Below are 10,663 nucleotides of genomic sequence, written 5' to 3'. Positions count from 1 at the left end.
CACACTTGTACCAAGTTTGGTTAGCATCGGACGATGCATTCCGGAGTTATGGCAATTTTTGTGAAATAGGCCCCACCCACAGAACTTTGGAAGTCGATTATATCGCAATGGTGCGGTCTTTCAAAAAACCACGAAATGACTTTTGTGCAGACCAGTCCACACATGATGAGTGCTTTGGTTTGGTGAAGTTTGGACAAAACTTTAAGGAGGAATTGCAAAAACACGGTTCTGGACCAAATTCAAATGGCAGAAAATCTAGTCAGACGGAAATGGGCATGGCCTATATCAGTAGATGTGGAAGGACCCAAGGAATTCAGGGAAAGAATAATTTTGATTGGGGACCCTATGGTTCAAAAGTTATGGACCAAAACGTAAAGAGGGCTGTTATAGCGCCACCATCGGGCCAATTGGTGTCATTTTTGTGGATTTTTTCAATTTTTTCATGGATAGTAAAAGGCCCCTCTATGAACCTCCCTACCAAGTTTGGTCACTCTGGGTCGTATGGTTTCTGAGATACAGCTAATTTAATGCAAGATTTTTCGAAACCCCATTCAAGTGAAGGTGTCCACCCGCTATGGCGACCACCCGCAATGCCCTTAGGTTTAGGCGTGGGGGGTGGGAGAGGTTAGGTTTAGGGTTAGGGTCTGGGGGAGGTTAGGTTAGGTTTAGGCGTGGGAGAGGTTAGGTTTAGGGTTAGGGCAGTGCTGACCAATTTGGGGCCCGCACTCTGTTTGTTTTGGCCCGCCACGGATTTGGGAAAAAAAATGTGTTCCCCCCCCGAGCTTTTTCATGTGGTGACTTTGTGAAACAGTGTCTGAATGTGGCTGCGGATACTGTGTTCACTCCTGAGATTGCATCCCTGCAAATTGTCATGGCAAATTGTTTACAAAAGATGGACAATAAAGCTGATGTTCAAAGTACCTTGAGGATTTTTCAAGTTGTGAATTAAGTCAAATTTTGATTACAAAGGTGGAAAATACAACTGTTTTTAACTGGGTGTTTACTGATTACCGTAAATTCCGGACTATAAGCCGCGGCTTTTTCCCCGTTTTTTGGCCCCTGCGGCTTATATAACGGTGCGGCTTATCTATGGATTTTTTCAGCAAAAATAAAAATAAAAAACGGAATTCTCTCTTCTTTAGCACTCTTTCTAACTATAAATCCACTTCTGTTTTAATTTCCTCTCTTGCCCTCTTTTCACCACACCGCGGACACTGTGTGCACTGTAAAAAAAAACACAGGTGGTGTTGTGTTATGTTGTTTTGTTGAAATGTTAATAAATGGGAGCTTCCTCAAACAGCCATCTCTTTCCCGACAATCCCCTCTGTGCACGAACCCTTACATATGGTAATTAAACATTAAAACACAATTAAAAAAAAAAAAAAAAAAAAAAAAAAATTTAAAACACCCGCGGCTTATAGTCCGGTGCGGCTTATATATGTAACAAACAGGCAATTTTGCTGCTGCGGCTTATACTCCGGTGGGCCTTATAGTCCGGAATTTACGGTAAATGTTTAAGCTCCCCACAAATGCAGATGTTTTTTAAATATAACCAATTGCAAATTATTACAATTACCAAACAGATAAAAAGTAGATTATTATATTGAAATGTTATTTTAGATTTAGAATGTTAATTTTCTATAAAACACAATACATTTTAATGTAATTCCACAACGTTTATTTTAGGCCCTCGACCCTCCACCCAGATTGAGTTTTGGCCCTTCATGGGAAAGAATTTGGGCACCCCTGGGTTAGGGTCTGGGGGAGGTTAGGTTTAGGCGTGGGGGGTGGGAGAGGTTAGGTTTAGGGTTAGAGTCTGGGGGAGGTTAGGTTTAGGCGTGGGGGGAGGTTAGGTTTAGGCATGGGGGCTGGGAGAGCTTAGCTCCAGCCGGTCCACCGACACGCTGCACGCCGCCTCGCTCAGCTGGTTCTGCTTGTGGGCTATCGGCATTGCGGCCTGTCGGCACTGCGGCCTGTCGGCACATAGACGCGCCACCTCAAGTGAATGGGGAAAAAACGTGCTTAATTGTGAATAGCGCCCAAACCGCTTGACGAAACTCTTAGCAAAGTCATTAATTTGATCAAAATAAAGCAAAACCATCGCAACTTCCACCTACAGTAGGCTACTATAGAGATGCATATGACCGCCTGAAAAGAATAAAATAATATTAAATAGCCTAAATGAAGATGAAGATGTTGTTTTTAACCATAAAATGCTCATCTTCAGCCTATTAAGCACAGAGCAGGTGGCAATGGGAACTTGTTTAATCCAAAAATGCGCAAGGCTTCCTGCATTTGCGTCAGATCACGTTCAGTTCACGTTCATACCACAAACGAACCGTACTAGAGTTCGTTTGGAACTGCACAGAAACCACCTCTTTCAACAGGTCTCGGTGCAGTTGTTTAGTCTGCTATTGGTGCGCACCAGTGGGCAAGCCCACCTTCCCTCTGATGATGCGGAAGTGAATTGAAAAGCTGTAGTTCCTTGAATGGCCACTAGGCGTCGGGGGCAGTAGGCATTCCCCCCATGTTAAAATGCCTGACTTTGTGGGCACGGTGGCGCAGTATTAAGCGCTGTCGCCTCACAGCTAGAAGGTCCTGGGTTTGACCGTGCCCGTCCACATGTCCTAGAGTGCCCACCGCCCAGGTGGGGTCGTCAAAAGGGCCTTTCTGTGTGGAGTTTGGATGTTCTCCCCGTGCCCCCTGGGGGTTTCCTTTATATAGGAACCCCACACCAAAACATGCAATATCCTGGTCGCTGAAGTGGGGCCTCCTCTGGTCATTAGGGGCGCCTGTTTGGAGGGAAGGGAACTCGTTGGAATAGCATGATCCTCCTACTGGTGAAGCTTCCCCTGTCAGGTGAAAAGAAGCGGCTGGCTACTGCCCATGTCTCGGAGGAAGCATGGAGCCAGTTTCGGCTCTCCCCAGATAGGCAGAGGGTGGAGCAGCAACCAGGATAAATAAAAAAAATAGCACTAATGGGGGATAAAAAATTGGTAAAAAAAATTGGGGGGGAAATATTTATATAAAAAGAAAATGCCCGACTTTGTAACAGGATTAAACATCTTTCCAGTGAGGAGGTTTTGGTCTATATAGCTAATTTCACCTTTTCATAATAACAACTGTAGGGGCCTCATTTCTTATACAGTATGACTCGACCGTTTGGAGTAAAATAGATGATAGAAAAGGGGGTGAGTGACAGTCTGTGCCTGTCCAGTGATCGTGCAGCTTGCCGATCACGGACCAATAGCAGTCGGAGCTGCGGAAGGACTCAACCCATTCCCTCCTACTCTGCTGGTGAAAAATCAAGATGGTGACGGCCAACGTTTGAACTCTGCCAGGGGGAAGAAATGTAATGCATTCACACCTCCTTAAAAGAACCACACCAAGGGGGAAAACGAACTCCAGTACGATTCAACCCAAACTAAATGAGGTAGGTGTGAAAGCGCTTAAAGAGTTTAATCAAAGACGATGGGATTTCAAGCAAGACGACCCAACTTCAACTCACTTCCTGTCATTTTGTCACGTGGGTTTTACCCATGGTTTTCCACAGAGACGGCCACTTAGGAGGTTTTCTGCAGGTCTGAGTCTATTGGAGTTAATGGGAAAAGTCAACGTGATCTTAGATTATGTCAGATAATTTCGCCTCCATATTCATTAAAGTAAATATTTGGCCCATTCTCCGAAGCCACATATCTTCTGAATATTCTGACACTAAGAAGGCATTTTTCAGACAGAGAGATCAGGAGAAAATTAAACTTGTTCAAGACCTGTCTCTATCGCAGCAACACTCTCACAAGATTTGGCAACAGGAACTCATGTTAGCAGGGAGCGATTAGCTAAAGCTACATGTGAAGTTTGTTGAGGTGGTATCTAAATCTGTGGCTAGAAAAAATATTTTTTTAATGGAATATCTTAGTTTAAACTATATTGAGCTAACAAGGGGCAGCTTTGTGTTTATATGTGTGGTTTGTGTGGAGTTTGGGAACACTAACCCTGTGTCACCAGGCACAGTCCTCTCACAACACAGGGAGAGGTGACCACGTGAGCAGTTAGGAGACTTGCTGCTACCATTTGTTAGAATTGGCAGAGCCTGCGGTGACCCATCTATAGTAATATAATATCTATGGTTTAATCAAGACAAGATGCTGCAGTCCCAGTCATTATGCTGAAGTAGTGGATCAAGCTATTACACTTTGGTTCTTATCAATGTGAGTTCTTTAACACAAATGGTGACATGCGTTTATACAGCGCATACTCAGGAAATAGTAATCCAGTTCCTAAGTCTTGACGCCGTCTAAATTTCAGCCGGTAGATTGCTCCTGACATACAGTAGGCTACACAGACAACCAGTCACCCCCCCCCCCCCTGCCCCGTGCAAGACGAACGGGCGACCCGGGCTTCCCTCTCAATGAGCGGGGTGAATCTTTCTCACACCGGTGTTACGGTAAAAGCTGTGTCCACGGGCGAGTTTGACCGGAAGGGGAAACAAAATCATTATGGGGTTCATAATTGAGTGTAACACCACCAGTATCCGCCATCAAACACATTTATTCGGGTCAGGAGCCGTGAAGATGACTTACCGTAATTTCCGCACTATAAGGCGCACCTGAGTATAAGCCGCAGCAGCAAAATTGCCTGTTTGTTACATATATAAGCCGCACCGGACTATAAGCCGCGGGTGTTTTGATGTTTAATTACCATATGTAAGGGTTCGTGCACAGAGGGGATTGTCGGGAAAGAGATGGCTGTTTGGGGAAGCTCCCATTTATTAACATTTCAACAAAACAAGCATATCCCGCTGGGGATCTTTTCTTTTGGCATTGTGAGACGCTTAAAAATCACCATCGGCGGGAGCTTTACTCCAGATGCTGTGCAGCCAAGAACACAAGTGAAATTCGTTCTCTCGTGACCTGTGGTTCTCAACGTGATGGACGATTCACCTTTCTTGTTAACAGTCCTAGTGAGAGGCAGGTCGAACGTCAAAGGCACTTCATCCATATTTATGATCTGCTCCGGTCCGATGGAATATTCCTTGATCTTTCTTTGTGTGAATTCGCCGAAGTTTGTAATTTTCTCCTGGTAGTCGGGAGGGAGTTGCTGACACACAGTCGTCCGCGCCCTGACGGACAGTCCCTTTCGTCTCATAAATCTGAAACACCAGGATGGTCCACCTCTAAAATGTTCAATTTTCATTTCGGTGGCGACTGTTTTGGCCTTCAGTCGGATCTGAACGGTGGACACACCTCGGCCGTCTGCTCTCTGTGTCAACACCCTGATGCCAAGGTTACGTGCTGCTGCTCGATTTCCTTCTTTCCTTCTTCTTCTCGCCGCCATTGTCGTAACACAGCCAGTTCTCCATCTTTTGAAGCATGATGTTAGATTACAACGAGCTAGTTGTGTGGCTTAGCCTTCCAAAATGTTGCCGTTAGTTTTTTAGAATGTAATACATAGAATTGGGAATGTTACATTCAATTTCATTCAGACTGTCTTTCAGGCGTAATCGCTGCCATTTTCCCCCCGGAGCGAGGGAGGAGGGAGGGTGTTTTACTGTAGTGGCTGAGAGAGCGTAGTGGCACAGTGCTCCAATCAGGTCGCGAGGCACATTTTTTGCAACATCATCCAATCAGGGTCTCGCTCTCGTAATGTCTGTCTTGCTCTCGTTCTGCCTCATACCAACATCCATAGATTTTGGAGGTCCCCGAGCGGCCGTTAGCTGATAAAATCCATAGATAAGCCGCACCGTTATATAAGCCGCAGGGCCAAAAAACGGGGAAAAAGCCGCGGCTTGTAGTCCGAAATTTACGGTAATTTACCAAAATGCCATTTCCTCCGCTTTCTGGTCAGAGACTGCTGTTTTTTGATGAAGGTAGAATCTAACTTTTTTTTTCATATGAAAGTGGAGGCTCTCTTCTTTCTTTTGGGATATTCAGTCTTTACATCGTCATAGAAGAAAATATTCTGTGGGTCTTGGAAATTTAATGAAAATGATCAAAAACCCTGGCGGTGGCTAGTGATGTTTTCTAAAAAACTCTGGCGGCTAATGAGTTAAAGAGCATGGTGCAGGTTTAAAACATTTTTAATTTACATTTTCAAGATTCCTATGGAAATACCCCCCCCCCCAAAAAAAAAACCCCAACAACAACAAAAAACATGTCCCCAGGGCAGACATATGGAGAAAAGGGTAGCATTCTAATGCATGTGCTCAATAAAAAGTAATCTGGGAAGATAACAAATCAGTTCCACAGAAATCCTTTGCTTAGAGTTCATTTAAATTTTCAAATGAGAGAGAGCAAGGAGAGAGCAGGGCACTAAGGGAAATGATTGTGTAAAATTACGTCTTCTTCAGCATGTTTATAAGTAAAATGCTCCTTATATTTCCATGTCAAAAGCACATTCCTGAGTGTGTCCTGGCTGTGTATCTCCTCTGACTTTGGCATTGTGGTGTGTGGCACATCCACTGTTCGTGCACAAATTTGCACATTGTTTAAAATCTGTGTATGGGAAATGCATGCCTCATATGAATTTTAGAGCAAATAAAACTAGAACGACCGCAACGCGGACTTATTCAAGATTCAAGATTTTTATTGTCACTCCATGGTACAAGTATCACGTGTGAAATTCTTGTGCTGTGGACTCCGTTATGCCTCCGCCATTAGTTCATTCTGGAGTCCAAATCGCCATTTGAGGCAAATTGGAAGAAATTCCATCAAGGCGCTCCTGTGATGTTGCATTACAGAGCTTGGAAATTGGGTGTGTGAGAGGTCACAGTGACCTTGAAGTTTGACCACCAAAATGTAATCAGTTCATCCTCCAAGTCGATGTTTGAGACAAGTTGATTAAATTCCGTCAAGGCATTCCTGAGATATCGCGTTAACAAGCTTGAAAATGGCGTTCGAGAGGTCACCTTGACCTTTGACCACCAAAATCTAATCAGATCATCCTGGAGTCTAAGGCGATGTTTGAGGCAAATTTGATGAAATTCTGTCAAGGCATTCGTGAGATATTGCGTTAACAAGCTGGAAAATGGCGTTTGAGAGGTCACAGTGACCTTGACCTTTGACCAGCAAAATCTAATCAGTTCATCCTTGAGTCCAAGTCGATGTTTGAGACAAGTTTGATTAAATTCCGTCAAGGCATTCCTGAGATATCACGTTAACAAGCTTAAAAATGGCGTTCGAGAGGTCACAGTGACCTTGACCTTTGACTTTTGACAACCAAAATCTAATCAGTTCATCCTTGAGTCTAAGTCTATGTTTGAGGCAAATTTGATGAAATTCCGTCAAGGCATTCATGAGATATCGCGTTAACAAGCTGGAAAATGGTGTTTGAGAGGTCACAGTGACCTTGACCTTTGACCACCAAAATCTAATCAGTTCATCCTTGAGTCCAAGTGGATGTTTGAGACAAGTTTGATTCAATTCCGTCAAGGCATTCCTGAGATATCGCGTTAACAAGCTTGAAAATGGTGTTCGAGAGGTCACAGTGACCTTGACCTTTGACCTTTGACCACCAAAATCTAATCAGTTCATCCTTGAATCCAAGTCGATGTTTGAGACAAGTTTGATTAAATTCCGTCAAGGCATTCCTGAGATATCGCATTAACAAGCTGGAAAATGGCGTTCGAGAGGTCACAGTGACCTTGACCTTTGACCACCAAAATCTAATCAGATCATCCTTGAGTCTAAGTCGATGTTTGAGGCAAATTTGATGAAATTCCGTCAAGGCGTTCCTCAGATATTGCGTTAACAAACATTGTACGGACGGACGTACGTACGGACGGACGTACGTACGTACGGACGGACAACCCGGATCCATAATGCCTCCAGCCTGGCTATCGCCGGCGGAGGCATAACAAACAAACAAATAAACTAATCCCTTAAATTAATCTATTTTTAAGGACAGTAACTGTATCCAAAATACCACCCATTTAAACTGTAAAATTTACTTAAATTCTGTATTCTAAATACATGTATTCCGTGACTCCCCAACCCTGCTCATAGTGCCTCCTTACCTTTGAGAAGACTGGCAGGGGCTCCTCTGGTTGCGTTGATGACCACTCTTCATCCGTGGACTTGTCATCGGTGCTCCATTTCCCAATGTCGGGCTCCGCATTTTCCTATCCATATACGACCTGCCCAGCTCTGTCTTCAGGACATCTGTAAGAATCAGACAGGGCCTCCTGCTACAGGATGGAACACAGAGAGAACTGTCACCTCCAGCCCATTACAGCCCATCAAGACATTCTCACTTGTAGCACAGCTGTCATTACAGATCAGACTACATACCATCAGCTGACCAATAGGGGGCAGTAATGGCTAAGGAGGGGTAGGCAAGTGGACAGGGGTAGATAAGACATGTGGGCCTATGTGCAGTCATAAGCTTGGTCTTGAGTTGTGGGGCTTATAAACAACTAGATTATCAGGCCACTACACAGCCTTCAAATCTAGTTTGCTGGGACTCCGGCCCAGTGTTCTTAGTCCATGTTTTTTTAACTTGATATACATCTCTAGTTCATAGCTTGGCCATTGTGGACTGGCAGCTTAGTGGTATTCATCATGCAAATATGTGGGCCTGAATATTGCCACATGCAAATTGTCGTACATTAATATCTTTTTTTTTTTTTTTTTTTTTTTACTTTTTCAGAACATAAAGAAAACAAAACAAGAACAGGAGAAAAGAAAAGAAAAAACATATACATACATTCAACATTACAATGCTACAAAATGTCAAAATGTGCTTACAAAACGATAAAAAAAAAAAAAAATATATATATATATATATATATATATACTGTGCAAAGGATCCAAAAGAAACTCAATTACCGCTTTTAGCCTGATCAAAATAGGTCAGGAACGGGTCCCAAATAACGAAAGATTTCCTTAAAGAATTTGACCTCTGGAGCCTGAGTCTCTCCATACGTATAACTGAGATCATGTCTGTCAGCCACAGCTGAAAAGAAGGTGGAGAGGAGGACTTCCATTCCTTCAAAATTAGTTTCTTGGCAACTGTCATTCCCTGTGTCAGAGATTTCTGCACGGCCATTGGGAGGAGCAAAGAGGACTCCGAGCAGCCGAAGATGGCGAGTTCCGCCTCCAGTTGGAGGGCTATTTTGTAGACCTTAGAGTACCAGTCAAATATTTTGGCCCAGAATCCTGATAGTGAAGGGCAAAACCAAAAAGCATGGGACAGTGTGCCCTCCGACACCCGACACCTATCACATAGTGGTGAGACCGAAGGATATATCTTGTGTAACCTATGCTTGGAGTAATGAAGACAGTGAGCAACTTTAAATTGGATAAGTTGATGTCTGCTATTAACTGAGCAGAGCTGGACCACAGACAGACTCCTGTCCCATATGATTTCAGACAGATCCACACCAAGTTCCTCCTGCCACGCCTCTTTGATCCTCTCAGTGGGGGCCTTAATGCAATCGTCGAACAAACACACAAACTTAGAAATAAGATGCCTGGAGTTGGGAGGGCTTAACAAAACCTAAAAAAAAACATGTTCATCTGGGAGAACTTCAAAATTGCGAATCTTGGATCGGACATAATGTCTAGCTTGTATATATCTATAAAGATGCGTTTGGGGCAACTCAAATGCTCTCTTCAGAAGATCAAAGGATGCAAATTGGCCATCAATATACAGGTCACTGATGGAGACCAGCCCCTTTTCACTCCAGGCATGGCAAATTCTATCTGACCATGAGGGCAAAAAAGAATGATTAAAACAGATTGGTGTGTGAACAGAAACATCTGGTACATTCAAAACTTTCTTAACCTGATTCAGAATTCTGACAGAGTTTTTCACAACAAAACTCAAACCTTTCAAAGTCCCAGGCTCCTCTAGCTTTGACAACAACATGGCTGGCAATGAGGACCTGGTGATAGAGGTACATTAATATCTTTACATTACACGTACATTAACAACTTTTGAACCTTATATTGTACAGAGAACCATGAACCCATTTTTCTGCATAGTTCAAGTATGGGGAATTGATTGAAATGGTTATTTTAATTATTAAAAACATCTTTATAATGCTTAAATGGCCTTTCATTGCAATATTTTGCAAAATAAATAAGCAAAGAAAACAAAAACCTCTATAGAGTAATATCCCCAATTTGTATGTATGTGTGCTGAAAAACAACATGCTTCTAATGGCTATAGAAAACTGCCCTAAGCTTTAATTTGAGTGGTAATATATGGTTGTAACTCTAAAGATAAGACAGGAACATATTTAAGGCTACATCTATTATACTGTGCGACCATACAGGTAAGAATTGGGGATAACTCTTACAGTCAGACAGACTGAGGTGTGAATAGGTGGATACTGTTAGCCTTTTGGTTATTTTATTTATTGTCTGTACTGGTACTGATTACTGTTGTCATACTGTCTGTCAACGTTTGTTACTGTAACTTTCTGTCTGGATGCTGCTTGAACAGGTCGCACTTGAAAATGAGATCCAGGTCTCAAGGTGATTCACCTGTATAAATAAAGGTTAAATCAAATAAATAAATACTATAGTACCAGTCAGACAGACTGCGGTGGTGGTGTGTATTGATGGAGACCACACCAGGAACTTAAATTAATAAAGTTATATTTAATGAAATAATGGACAAATACAAAGTAAGCAAAATGCATGTGACATAACCATAAGGT

This window comes from Poromitra crassiceps, assembly GCF_964638095.1.
Source record: "Poromitra crassiceps genome assembly, chromosome: 4".
In the NCBI taxonomy this organism is placed as follows: domain Eukaryota; kingdom Metazoa; phylum Chordata; class Actinopteri; order Beryciformes; family Melamphaidae; genus Poromitra; species Poromitra crassiceps.
This window is presented reverse-complemented; position numbering follows the sequence as displayed.